The following is a 15,802-nucleotide window of genomic DNA, read 5'->3' on the forward strand; positions in this document are numbered from 1 at the left end:
TTCCAAGCCCAGAATTATACGGGGGAGCTGAGGATTTGGCATTTGTTGAATACTGGGAACCAGTAGATCATCACGCCTGATTGGGGACCAGAACTTAAGGGCTTGAAGCTGTGGACTAGAATGTGGCCCCACACTACAGCTGTATAGGATCCTAGAGAACTTAGGAAGCCGGAGGACAAATGGAAAACTTGAGGCCAGGCAGAAACTCAGTGAAGCCACCTGCTGGCCTAGTCACTCCATGTGTGGTCATTTCAATTTTAGATTCAGTAAGAAGTGTTTATTATGTTAAAAATTTGGGTTAGTCACTAGAAGACCACAAATACAATGTTTAGCGTCCAAACCAGCAGAAAGAAACACGAGGGATAATAAAGAAAATCTTATCAATACCAACAGAACACAGAAGAGAAAGAGGAGGAAGAAGGGAAAGAAGGGGAAGAGGAGGAAGAAGAGGATGGGGTGGGGTAAAAAGAAGAGGAAGAGAAGAAAAGGAGGAGGCTGAGGAGCTGAAGAGCAATCTAGCTGAAGCCTCTTTTATAAGGGCCTTCATCCCATTGATAAGGGAGAAGCCCTTATGGCCTAATTACCTCTTAAACTCCCTACCCCTTAATACCATCACATTGGCAACACCTGAATTTTGGAGGGACACATTCCAACCATAGCAGAGGAATACTGCATAACAATTAAAGGAACCATACAGAAGGAATATATAAAAATAATAGCATATCCTAATCATATTATCTGAGTTCTATAAAGCAAAAAAGGAGAAAATTGCAAGAAGAAATCACCAAATCTACAATCTGGATTGCAGATTTAACACACAATATAAGAAACAGTAGATTAAGTAACACATGTAAACAAAAATATAAGAAATCTGAAAAACAAATTAACAAACTTGACCTAATACATATATACATATATATACACACGGACATACATATAGAATCCTGTGTTCAAGAATCATTTTAATAGAGACCATTTAGAAAAAAAATAATTTAGCATATAGCCACCAACTAAATAACTTTCAAAAAATCGTCATCATCCAGATAACCTTCTCTGACTGTAATGCAATTAAACCAGTAGTCAATAATAAAGAGTTGGGGTTTTTAATTTTTTAATTTTTATTGATATATAACATTTTACACATTTATGGGGTACATGTGATATTTTGCTACATGGATAGAATGTGTAATGATCAAGTTAGGGTATTAAGGTATCCATCATCTTGAGTATTTATCATTTCTATGTGTTGGAAACATTTCAAGTTCTCTCTCCTAGATACTTTGAAATGTATTATACAAATGTTGCTAAACTATAGTCACCCTACTCTGCTTTCAAACATTAGAACTTACACCTTCTATCTAACTGTAAGTTTCTAACCATTGGCCAATCTCTCTTCACTCCCCTTTCCCCTCTCCCACACCATTCCCAGCTTCTGGTATGAGTCATTCTACTCTCTACCTCAATGAGGTCAACTCTTTTAGTTCCCACATATGAGTAAGAATATGCAATATTTGTCTTTTTTATCTGGTTTATTTCAATTAATGACCTCCAGTTCCATCCAGGTTGCTGGAAATGACATAATTTCATTCTTTTTTATGGCCTAATATTTCATTATGTGTATATACCACATCTTCTTTATTCATTTGCCTGTCAATGGACACAGCTTGACTCCGTATCTTTGCTATTGTGGATAACGCTGCAATAAACATGTGAATACAGGTATCCCTTTAATACACTGATTTCTTTTCCTTTGGTTAAATACCTACTAGTGGAAGTGCTGGATCATATAGCAGCATATTTTTAATATTTTGAGAAATCTGCATACTGTTTTCCATAGTGGCTATACTAATTTACAGTCCTACCAACACTGTATAAGAGTTCCCTTTTCTCCACATCCTCACCAGCATCTGTTACATTTTGCATTTTCAATAATTGCCATTCTGCCTGAGGTGAGATGACACCTGATTGTGGGTTTGATTTGCATTTCCCTGATAATTAGTGATGTTGAGCATTTTTATACACCTGTTTTGGCCATTTGTATGTCTTCTTTTGAGAAATATCTATTCAAGAAGATATTTTCATGTTCAAGAAGTTGTTTTTTTATGTTATATTAGGAAACTTAAAAATGCACTCTTTTGTAACCCATCACTTTAAATGGGAAATGGAATTATATGTTATTTGGCACAGAAAGCAAAAGAATAATGTATCAAAATATGTGGGATGCTCTTAAATGAGAGGATATTTTATAACCTAAAATGTACTTATTAAAGGTCAACCAAAATATTTTTTTGTTTAATTGGAAGGGTGAAAGAGAACATAATGCATATAAGAAAAAAAATAGAAGGAAGACAATAAAAATGCAAGCAGAAATTAATGAAATAGAAAGAATAAGAAAAAAAGCTGGTTCTTCTAAAGCAACAGTAAAATAGATAAACTTAAAATGAATTTGATTCCACCTGTTCAGAGGAAGCAGAACAAATACCTAGATGCCAATCTATACGTTAACTAGGTATAAATTTATGTCTATGTCTGTATCATATATGGCTAAATTAACTATATCTATATCATCTACAGCAAGACTTCTCAACTTTAGAACTATTGACATTTTGGTCCACACAGTTCTTTTAGGAGGGGCTATGCTGTGCATTGTAGGATGTTTAGCAGAATCCCTGTTCTCTACTTTCTGGCTACTATAGCATCCTCCCTACCCCCAGGGAAGGCAAATAAAACATTCTCCAGACACTGCCAAATGTCCCCTGGGAGGCAAAATAGTCTTCAGTGGGAACCATTATATCATCTGTATTACTTATAGTTATAGATGTATAATCTGCTTCTTTATCTTTTCATCTCACAGTAAAAAGAGCCCAGACTTTAGAACCCAGAGTCTATATGCAGTATTTGATGAATGGCTTAGCCCATCTGTGACTAGGATCCCTCTGTAAAATGCAGATGGTAATTCCTACCTTATCTTTATGTGGTTTGTTTAGGTGCTGAAAAGAAACAAAAAGTATGGAAATCTTTGAAAAAGAGAAATGTACTTTAATGTTAGATGTGCACTGAAATAGTTAATTTAAAAAAAGAATAAAAGTCAGGAGACTTGATATGGAATAAGTTGGCTAATTGGTGATGGGTATAACTGTGAGCAAATAACTTTTTTCATAGTTTCAAAGTTTCAGTTCCTGTTAACCTGGGGATAATAACTCAAACCTAGCAGAACTGTTGGAAGAAATAAACCTGTGGTTGTATATGGATAAGAATACTGGCCCACAGTAGGTACGAGAAGAAATATTTGTAGAATCAAAATCAACACCTTTTTCTTGTAATATTCTGGGGCATTTTCTTTTATAGCTTGCCTTTTGCTTCAGTAATTTGGGGTACATATCTTGAGATTTCTCTATTCTAGAGTCCTCATTCCCAAGCAATCTCACACACTACTTACTTTCTTGTCTACGTCCCAAGTTTCTATTCTCTCTTGGTGATACTTCTACTCCCTTATCATCCAAAAGAATACATTTCCCTTACTTTTAAAATTTGGGAGAGGCTTTCCAATGATACCATATTTGGAAGTACTATGAGCTCTATTAATAAAATAAGGTTCAACCAAATTACCTTTCTGTAAATAGCCAGTATCATGTATTAAAATATTAACAGCATAAGCCTAAATATGTCCTTCTTTCAGAAATAATATCTCTGCAGTGGCTACTGACAACAAAACCTGTTTCTATGTTTATGCTATAAATCTTTTGTTTTCAAAGTTAATGTCTTAGCTGTGAAAATTCTCTTTGTGGTTAAACTTGGCAGAAAGGTTGACACTCCAGAGTGATATTTTCCTCTCCTCAAGTTTAGAGGGAAAGCCATTACTTTATTTTTAAGATCTTAGCAGGAAGAAAGGGGAGGAAGTGACAACAGAGATGTTTCAGATGCTTTTTATTGCCAGAAAATTGAGTAACCAGTTGGCTTTATTTTAAGCAGTCTGGTAACATGAAAACTTACTTAAGACTTCTGATAATTCTTTCCCAAATATGATACCACTGATCAGTCTAATCAATTGTAATTTTCTTTTTTAATATTTAAAGTGGATTTTGGCCCATGTGCACATGCTCATTTTCTTCAGAAATTTCATAAGAATTTTTAGTATGAAAAGTTATTGAGCATGCAAGGTTCTGTGGATGAAAAGCTCCCTAAGCATGCATTGACAAGGAGGACCAGGGTTGTTACAGTTTGTTGTGTCAATGATTTGCAAATAATGGGTCTCTGGGAGATTTTTAAATTGCAGCTTTCACTCCAGGCCATGTTGCTTTTTAGGATGAGCTGAGTTGCTATGAGGCTTGGCACTCTTCAATGCACCTTAGGCAGGGGCTCTTATACTTCCATTGAAATCATAACAGCTGGCCATTACAATCAATCTCAATGACATATTTTTCTTGCATTTTTTTCTTTTAATAAAAAACAAAAAAGCACACTCAGAAGACAATATTAAAGTTGTAACTTAAGCCAACTACAGTGAAGGGCTTTCACTGAATGCCTTGAACACCATGAATCAAGTCTTTATAGAGCCATGTTTAAACCACACATGGCTTAGAGCTGTGGTCCCCAGCCCCTGGGTACTGGTCAGTGGCCTGATAGGCACCAGGCTGCACAGCAGGAGGTGAGTGACAGAAGCTTCATCTGTATTTACAGCCACTCCCCATCACTGGCATCACTGCATAAGCTCCGCCTCCTGTCAGATCAATGGTGGCATTAGATTTTCATAGGAGCGTGAACCTTACTGTAAAGTGTGCATGCAAAGAATCTAGATTGCGTGCTCCTTATGAGAATCTAATGCCTGGTGATCTGCAGTGGAGCTGAGGTGATGATGCTAGCTCTGGGGAGCGACTACAAATACAGATTATCATTAGCAGAGAGGTTTGACTGCACAATAAATGTAATGCACCTAAACCATCCCAAAATCATCTCCTCAACCCCCCAGTCTGTGGAAAAATTGTCTTCCATGAAACTGGTCCCTGGTGCCAAACAGGTTGGGGATGGCTGGCTTCAGAGTATGGACATGATTGTACTTAGTTCTAAAGGGGGTGAATTTGAATCTGTTATGGCATCAAAAAGATATGACTTGTACATGGAATTAGGAAATGTGGGACAACCAAAAGAAGCATTATGGGTAAAGTACACGAAGACTCTATTCTTTCCTGAAACTGTAAAACATTTGCTAGGTTCTAAGTTCAAATTTCTCCAAGTCACACTTCTGTTTCTTACATAAGCTGAGTTTTAGCTGATCAAACGGTTTTAACCTAGGTTCCCTGAAGTTAATCTAGTATTCTGGAATTTAGGAAACCAAGAGGATTTTTCAGGTCACTAACATCCTTTAGGATTTGACAGCCTGAAGGAGGTTTCTGTTGGAGGATGATATGCAGGAATGCCCCATAGATATAAAACTGATTCATGTAAAAAACATTTTATAAAATACATTTTTTCACGGTTGCTTCTCCCACTAGGTATAATTTTACCCTATTAAGGAACCAATGGTTATTAATAAATATTACTTTTGAACACATATATATATATATATGTTTATGATTTTTAAGAGTGCCTAATGGAGTCATTTTGCTTTTACTTGAAAATTTTGGGCTCCCTCACTACAAAGACACCGTCTTACACATTATTTATCATTTACTCAGCATCTATCGTAAAGCCCGGCACAGTGGACAACAAATATTTGTTGAATTTTTGGGTTACTGTTAGATGACTATTGTGCCTAAGCCAAAACTTCCATCAACATTTCCAAACAGCTCTGGTCAAAATTGAAAAGGGAATTTGAGAATTATTTGGAAAGTTATAAAGCGCTCATGTGAATCAGACACTGACTGCTATCCACAAAGTTATGTAAAATCACCAATAAATTGTTGAGAATGTATATGCAATAGACCTTAGGTGAAGAGCAAAGAGATAATCATGAGAGCATGAAATGTTGAAAGGCAGATTTTTAATTCTCTAAATTATTGAATTAAACCAAGAAAGCAGCCCCTCCCTCATAAGATAGCAAGAAATGTAATGGAACAAAAAGAATATTTATGGGAAGAATAAGGATTTTCAGTAACTGCAATATACTAATGGTAAACTTATTTAAATATTATGGGGGGGGGGAAGGATTGCAGTAAGGTCACCAACAAAAGAGACGAGTTGTGATTTTACTTGCTTTCCTTTTTCCCCAGAATATTTCCTTGGTTTTGTAAAGTTTTAAGACAAAGGATTTGAATATATTTTCCTTTACAAACTGGCAGTGGAGAGAGATGTCAGTAACGTACTAAAGGATAAGGTACTGTTGAGTGACATAGATAGGAAATACTGGCCAGTGGTAAAGTTTGAAATAACAGTGACGAAGATGCAGAAGGGGGAAAAGGCTCCATACAAGACTGAATGAGAGGTGAAGTCACCAGCACATAGTAGTAAGTAAGAAGGGGCTGACAGGCAAGTTTGAAATATGAAAGATAAAAGCCTGGGATACATTCCGAGAAATAGAAATTTAGACTTTGGGGAAGCTGTTGAGTGGAGTTGAGTGTTAACTTACTTTATGAACAGTTTCTTCAATACTTTTTTTTTTTTTTTTTGAGACATGGTCTCACTCTGTCACACAGGTTAGAGTTCAGTGGTATCATTATAACTCTTTGCAGATCCTCCTGGGCTCAATAGATCCTCCTTCCTCACCCTCTCCAGTAGCTGGGACTACAGGAACACACCACCACACACAGCTATTTTCTATTTTTTGTAGAGACAGGGTCTTGCTATGTTGTCCAGGTTGGTCTAGAACTCTTGGCCTAAAACGATCTTCCTGCTTCGTTCTCCCAAAGTGGTAGGATTACAGGCATAAGCCATAGGCACCCAGCCTATTCAATACATTTTGATACTTATAAAAAATCATAATAGAATTACTTGCCTTAATTCTTCAAAGTTTTCTAGCAAGAACAACTATGAAACCATCCATTTTCAAAGCCATATGGGAGTAACCTTAGTTTGAAGTTGAAATCCCATGTTCACAGGTCAAGCCTGGTGAAGAGGAATGCTTTTGTTAGAGCCACAATCCATCTCCAATCTCTGAAAGTCTATGTAGGTATGTGAGTCTTGGTCTCTCTTTTCGTTTTTCTCCCCTTCTTATTTTTTAAAATGTTGGACATCTTCATGTCTACAACCTGAATATATTCACTAAAAGTCAGAAATAGGTGAAAAGCCCTTGCGGGAGGATCCATGTACTGCGTTACTTTAGATTAACTATGAATAAAGTTTCTTTCAATGTAATTAGACATAAGGAGGCTATGGGCTCCCTGGTAATCCACATTTTTTAAACTCTGCTAGTTGGCATTTCAATCAATCAATTTGACCTTTGATTTTGTTAGCTGGCTGGCACAAACTATTTCCTGTTATGGCCAACAACTTTCCTAAATATGGTGCTTGACCAATATTAAAAACAAATGACTGAATGAAATAAAAGGAAAGTCTTTCTAGAAACAATGAGGGCTAGATGTTAACAAGTACTTTACTATTAGAATTACACTATAGCATGAAAAACACTTTTCTTCTTAATATTGATTTTTGGAATTTTCCCATATCTCAAATTATTTTGGAGTCAAGGGCTAAATATCACAAAACAAATTTTATCTGCTACAGTACTATAGGAACAGAAAAAATAAAACAGAAATGTCAATACAATTTCAATAAGAGACAGATTTTCTAAAAGCAAATGAGGCTAATTGCACTTGCCTATTTAAAGGTGAAGGCATTTTTAAGGAATGTGTAGTTTGGTCCCTCTAAGCTCTCTATAAGTGAATAAAAGGGTCTAATTATTCCAGACTGTGTTCTTTAAATCAACATGACAAGGAAGTGTACAATATGCAGTTCAACGTGGGTGTAAAAGTCAATGCCAGTAGGTTTTTACCCCATTTTTAGCATTTTCTTCCCATAAGATTTTTAAGGGTAGTGCTTATTTTTCTAAGTGCTTAAATATGACTTAGCTCAGAAAAACTTGTGACTATGTGTTGGCAAGCTAATGTTTTGACAAGGAATAAGTCATTGCATGTGGACATTGATGATGTATGAATCTCCCCAACAAAACATTTCGTCAAAATATGTCTTTCAAACCAATGTGTCTGTCATAATTCCTGGGCCAAATGTTTAATGAACAGTTCATCTAAACACTACTGTCAAGACAGAATGTTATTGGTTGTCAGCTTCCCACATGTAAGTGATTAATAAAGTGACAAATTCAAGATCAAAGTTTTCTTGGCCTAGGACAGATTTAGCAGTGAGTATATAAGATACGGGTCTTTGAACAGGAATTTAGCCTCCAGATCTGATCAGGCCAACATCCTAGCCAATATTTAATACTCTCCCTTTTTTTTTTACTGTCAGAAAACTGCCTAAAATATTTGAGAATAACATTTGGAAAGTAGAAAATGGTACCTCGTCATGTTTCCTGGACTAAAATAGAAGATGATTCAAATGTGCATTAACCAAGAATTCAGGACTAGTTGTTGATTCTGAATCAAAAACTAAGGCAATGTATTATTTCTCATTTATAAACACAAACTATACTTCTTCTATTTATTGCACTCAATTCTTTTACATAAATAAAAGCATTTTATTCTTTGAGGATATGAAATTTCATGAAAAGTGGGATCTCAAGATTGCCAGGAAATGTTAATGTTCCTTTGATAAGAATGAATGACAATGTTTTCCAAAGTGGACAACTTTCAAGTTTTGAATATTATTATTTAATGTTATTACGTAGTCAATAACTTTAAACAATTGAAATGTGGTTTTGAATTCAAAACATTTTCTAAGTATTCCAATATTATTTATGTAAGTTATAGCATTACTAACACCCAGAAGTTAATAATATAAATCCATTTATGAAAGATATGTGCACTACTATGACAAAAGTACATCACCTTTATTTGTTAATATATGGAGCATCTTGCTTTCAGAAACTATATGTTGTCTTTCATATTTCAAAGAGAATAGAGGTTTTTTTATGTTAAAATACACCAAATTTTACATAAAACAATTAAGAATATATAAAGAGTTGCCTTATGTGACATGAAGAACTATTTTATTGCTGGCTGCTATGTATGTGAATTATGTAGAGCGATGTCTCAAGAAAAGCATAAAAGTGTTTTTGTATATAATGTATTTTTTTATTTATAAGGACATTGAGTTTGGATTAAAATGGCTTAACTATAAATACCGTTGTCATGTGAATAAATTAAAGACACCAAACTGTATCCTCTTTTGTAATTACAAAAGAGACATTGTAACAGAGGTCATTGATTTCCCAATGTATAATAAATAAGTGTAATAGAAAGTAAATATTAACCTAATAACATCGTTTAAATTATTTTTGCTCTAATTCAAATTAATGACATTCTTCTTTATTTATTTGTTCTGCTGCGAGGGTGTTTCATGTGGCATGTACTGATTTGAAAAAGGTAACATTATATCAACTTCAAACCAAAAAAAGCTAATGAATTGTAACGGATGGGGGGTGCCTAGGTTTCAAAAATACTTTTGTTGTGAAAACCTCGCTTCACTTGTGCCTCTCATCAGGCACAAAAAAACTTACGAATTCTGGTTATCACAGATTTTGGGAAAGACCATCAACAACCAATAGACCAGCCATGACAATAAGCACTGGCCCCATGTACCGAGAATCCAGAAGAAATCAGGCATCAGGCCTAATAAGAATCAGGTAATGTACCTAATAAAAGTCAGGCAACAGGCCTAATGAAACTTAGACAGTGAGACTCATGAAAACCAGGCAGTGGGCCTAATGAGACAGAGGCAACAGGCCTAATGAAAATCAGGCAACGGGCCTAATGACTAATGCCATAGACTTCATTTTGGTTTCCCTCTCCATGGAAGTTTGTACTGCATGCTCTAAGTAGACCCACTCAGAAACATACTTTGAGACATATTTGTCTGACTAAGTGCAAAGCAGTGGAAAAAGGAAGTGCTATTAGTACATAAGGTAGGTCAATGAACAATTTATCTGCCTTACTGAATTGTGTCATGAATTTGAAAACCATCAAGTCCTGTACACACCATCACAATGGTAATTTTTAATAAACATGTCACAGCTCTAATTTGACATTTATTCTGAGTTCCTGAGTTTGTGTCTTGTTGCCGTGCTCTGCTCAGCCCTAAAAAAGATTAACAGGCACTCAGCTTTCCAATATTTGAAGCTTAGAAGTAAACAGAATCATTTACATAATTTCCACTGTCCTTAGGTTTAAAAGAATATAGAAAATATAGCAGAGATGTCAGGCTTTCATTGATTCTTTCAGGAACTATTTGAATGACTATGTGCAAGGTACTAAATGTCAATGGGTTCTTTCTGTGGAGTTTTTAGTCCAATTGGGAGATATAAATAACATATAAGTTATAAAACTACAAATAGTGGAAAATTCCATGAACAAAACAAACAGGGTATTGTGATAGAGAAGACTGGGGCAAGAGGACCAATATTTGGTTGTGTGGTCAGGAAAGGCCTCTCTAGAATGAGAAGATGCACTACAGACTGCCAGAGTAGGGATGAACATTCCAGACCCCCAGGCCAGCATGAGCAAAGCAGGAGAGCTGGTAGCATGAATGAGGAACTAAAAAATTGGTTTGAGTTATCCATTGTCGGTGAAATTGGCAATGTGAGATATACTAGAAGGACAATAGAAGCAGATATGCCTCAAGATACCTCCTGTCTCTTGCACTTGCACTTAGTAATTTATCCACTTGTGCCTTCTATTCTCCTTGCATATAATGCAATATATAATGTAATGACCTGTAAGACCTATATTGGGTAAGAACCGACTAAAATTTATTTTTGCATTCATTTACTTAAACATTTCAATTTGTCATAATAGATTTTTTTTTTTATTTTGGGACAGAAAAGAAAAACAAAAGAAAAATTGAAAATCACCTTGTTCATGAGCAATTGAAATGCTGACTTTAATCTTTGCAAATATAAACATATCATTATCAAAACAAGGTGATAATAAATGTGAATCATGAAAATGGAAAATAAGTCTACAGCATGGTATTATGAAATTTAATCATTTTAATTCTAAAATTATTTTAACTTTCTCAGTGCTCTAACAACAGAATCAAAGATGATTGTCACATGCAAGTATGACCATATAATAAAATGTGTCAAATTTTATACCATTTTGATTATATTAGTCATTCTAATTTTGCTTGCATTGTTTCTAGACTTAATATTGGAGAAAAATAACAGCAATTCTTTGGGATGTGATACTTTCTTTTTGATTTCAAATTGAATTAGAACAGAAACCACAATAACACAGAATAATATGTCTGACATGTGGTTTTCCTCCAGGAGATATTGAGTTTTTAGATTTTACCAAGTCCCTTGGAAGCTTTAGGGTTCTTACGATGCCTGGAGTCAATTTTGAACAACTTTGCAATTTACTATAGGGAATCTTAATTCAAATTCAACAAAACACTGAAAGAGGAAGTGCTTTGGGGGCAATTAGGTTTCTCCAAGGACATCAATACGAGATTCCCTGATGTGTAGAAGAAAGATGTAAATAAAATATATCTGTAATACTGCAATATGTTAAGTAGTATTAATGATACAAAATTATAAGTAAAAAATTTAAGCCATAACCATTTCATTGAGAGAATTAAGACTAGGTATAATAACCAAACAAAAGTACACTAGAGCTAGACAATTGCAAAGACACTATTTAGGGCATCCATTTACACATTTATTCTAAAGATTTTTATTTGTTTGATGTAAGATGTTCTAACTTGGATAAAGTAATCAGTGACAAAAAGTAAAGGATTTTGTATTTACTGTTCCAAAAATGTGCTCTGCTTACTTTCAATCAATCAATCAATCAATCATTCAATAAATATGCTTTCATTCCCTACTGTGTGTCAGGTATTACTATAGATGTGAACAAAAGAATCAAAAGGGCCTGTCTCCCTCCTTTCTTTACAAATCTAATTTATAAATGGTGCTGTATACTTCCTGTTGCATTTTGTTGGGAGATCCATCTTTTAGAGATGTTAATATTGATCAGTAGGTAGAAGTACTGTCAGCCATATTCATTTGTTATAAAGTTTCTCACTGACTTTTACATCATGGTTTTAGCAACCATGGATGATCATTTCACAGAATCCATTAATTCATTGGTTTGAGGCTTTTGCCTTCATCCATGAGAATATAAGATCCACAGGAGTAAGCATAATTTTAAAACTAAACCCTTTTAATCTTAAATTTGAATTAGAAATCAGAATATGAACTTGGAAGCTGGTTGTTATGAAATGATAATATTTTGATGCTTTCCTTTTTTTTTGCATTTTGTAAAATTCTTTTATAAAGAACAACTTTCCTTATCAATTAGGTTGTTTACATGAAAAGAAGTTTGTGCAGGAAAGATAGAAGATATGCTTGATTCTTACCCTCTGTTCACCAGGTTGCAGAATAAGTTGATTCTCTAAGACAGAGAACCAAACATAAACCAAAGGTAAAGTTTTTTTTTTCCTTTCACTATCTTTATAAACTCAGGAATATTAACATATTCAATATGTTTAAATCCATTGCAGTCCTTGCTCTTTTTGATAGTCAAATTGTTTGAAGTTGGCATATGGGACCTTTAAAAAAGACTCTTTACGCCATAACCATTTCATTGAGAGAATTAAAACTTTCTGATAGAATAGCATTTTCCAAATTCATCTTGTAGAATTCTTGACATAAGCCTGGGGTGACATTTCCCCAGGGATCCCTGGGTCCTTTTGTTAAAAGTGATCTTCAGAGCCCACATTCCAGGTGCTAGGGCTGCCACCTGGTGAATCTGAGCCTTTCCATGAACAAAGCTAGGAACTACTTTGTTGATTATGTTTTCTAAGAAATTAGTCATAAGTTCATATTCTGATTTCTAATTCAAATTTAAGATTAAAAGGGTTTAGTTTTAAAATTATGTTTACTCCTGTGGATCTTATATTCTCATGGATGAAGGCAAAAGCCTCGAACCAAAGAATTACACTTTATGTAATGATTACTCTTCATTTTCATATCAGAAATAGAAATAGAACTTAATTCTTGAATGTGCTTATGATTTTCTCCTAATGCACACATTAGTCTTCTCAACTAGTACCTTCTTAAACAAAGTACTATTTCAGAAATAACACCATCATTCACTCAATATTTTGTGACAAGAACCAGTCAATTAAACTTGGTTATATCACCTTTAATCTTTCACATCCTACAAAAGTGAATATTTCATTTAGATATCATTATCATCTTGGATTCACAGTGGCCAAGCAAACCTCTCATAAGATGACAAAATCTCTGCTAATTATCTTTTTTAAAAAAGATTTAATGAATAGTATTACATTAATTTATCTTAAATTTCCTTCTGAATAATTACCATTGTGATTCACTAAGGGAAGAGGAAAATGAGGAGAAATCTTCTATCACATTCCATTGTCCTTTTCTTCTTGAGATATTTAGTCATAATATAAATTATTTTAATGTGGATATTTAATTTAATGAAATGAAAATTGCAATGATGACAAATGCATAAGATTTTAACTGCAAGTAATAAAACTCAACACAAAACTTTTATTAAAGTATGTAAAAAGACATCTTGAATGATAATACTATGGAAAATTATGACATTACTACATTATTAGAAAAAGCCAATCTATAAACTGTCTATAATTTGAGTGAGTATGCTATTGAATAAGGTGGTACTGCCTATTGTAGATTTTACAAAAAACAAATTCCAAAGGTATTGTTTCCTCTAAATATGTTGTTATAAATTAGCTGTTCATATAGTCAAAGCCATAGAGAAATATTTTAAAATCTATAAAATGTGTAAAATATTTTATATTAAATGAATACTTTATATTAAATGAATATTTTATATTAAATATTTTTATTTGTGGGAGATAAGCATCCAGTACATTGACATATATTGACCAGCTAGACTTTAAATTTTGCCTATTTTGCAGAGACAACTATATTATTTTTGAAGAAGGGAAACATGGTTAAAAATCAGAATGGATCTTTCTTGTTAACATGACAGTAGATTGGTAATACCCCAAAGGTCTGCACATTAAAAACCCAGGGAGTTAAAGGACAAAATTGGGCTAAAGTGCTGAAAACTAGTTAAAAAGGAAGACCAAATGTCAAAGTGTGGTACAAATACTCACTAGTTGGAACGCTGCTGTGAATGTACGGACAATTAATATTTTGGACTATGCAGAGCAGTAAAGAACACCCCTAAGGAGGCAGGAATAAGATTTTATTTAATTTTATTGGATGAATCATGAGAGTATCACTGACCAGAGACATGGACTTTCCACTCCAAATTCTCAGTGATATAATTTATCTCTGAACAAACCAGGGTTGGCTACCTTTGCCTTTTACCGTATTATGCATCTTATTTTTGCATCTGTTTAAATATTAACACCCATAATATAGCAGAGATATATCGTAATAATAACACTATCAACAGTTACATAATTCAATTTTAATAATAATTGTTAATATTATTAATTACTATTCCCTTATGATTTAATTTTTAAAAAAATACTGAAGGCATATTATGTCTCAGGCCAGTTCTAGCCACTGACATTCTATTATCATTGTGACATTGACACTATAAGGTAGGAAGTACTAGTATCTTCATTGCATAGATTAGGAAACTGAGGAATCTAAAACTAATGAATGACTAAGTTGGAATTTGATTCTGGGTCTGACTTTAGTACTCTAGGGGGAAAGAGAAAAAGAGAGGAAGAGCAGGGTAAGAGAGGTAGAGAAAGAGAAGGGTGAAAGAGAATTAGAGGTAATGCAAGCATCATGGATTCTATAGAAATGTGCTGGATTTAGAAAAAGCCCATTTTTTTCAAATAGGAATAAACAAAAAATTCACAAAAAAGAGACTTGTAAATGTATCTGTTGGACACAGGAATCAAGCATTACCCAGAAGAGGTAAGGAAATGCCCATGTTTTTTGTGTTTCAGGAAAATAAGAAATTTTAGAAGATATCTTCTTATGCCCTGATTTCTTCAAATTCAATGAAATAATTTCTGTAGACTTAAAAAAATAACAAATTATTTAAAATTGTACTAAATTTGTCTGACATTAGCAACGAGAACAAAAAGAAATGGAATAAAGAGATCCAGAAATCCAATAAAAGTCTGGGTGTGGTGGCTCACTCACACCTGTAATCCCAGCACTTTCGGAGGCTGAGGAAGCAGGATCACTTGAGGCCAGGACTTTGAGACCAGAATTCCAATAAAAATTCAGTTCTACATTTGAGGCCTATGGAAATGATCCTCACAAAATTAAGTCATTTCACAACCTCTCAATACATGGAGAGAGAGAAAGAAATATATAAAAATAATAGAAGAAGAGTAATAGATTGAGAAGAGAAGGAATGGACTAAAATAATTACAATTTGTGAAAACTAGTGTTCCTGAAGAACTCAGAATAAAATTTAAAAAAGAAATATTGAAAGACACAATTAAAGAAAACTTTCATGTGATAAAAATTTTTGAATTTTCAAATTAATTAGTGTCAATTGTCAAAATAAATAAACTCTTATTTAGACATAGTCTGATAATAGTTTAGATTTTTAAGCATAAAGTAATGACATGCATCTAACCAAAAGGGTAAGACAAACATTATATATGCAGAAACAAAAATGTTGATTTTAGAGTTTTCTTGGGAAATTCTGAGCACACAAATTAAATGGATGATTTTCTACAGAAATTTCAGGGCTAGACT

The sequence above is a fragment of the Lemur catta genome, chromosome 3 (assembly GCF_020740605.2).
Source record: "Lemur catta isolate mLemCat1 chromosome 3, mLemCat1.pri, whole genome shotgun sequence".
Lineage (NCBI taxonomy): Eukaryota > Metazoa > Chordata > Mammalia > Primates > Lemuridae > Lemur > Lemur catta.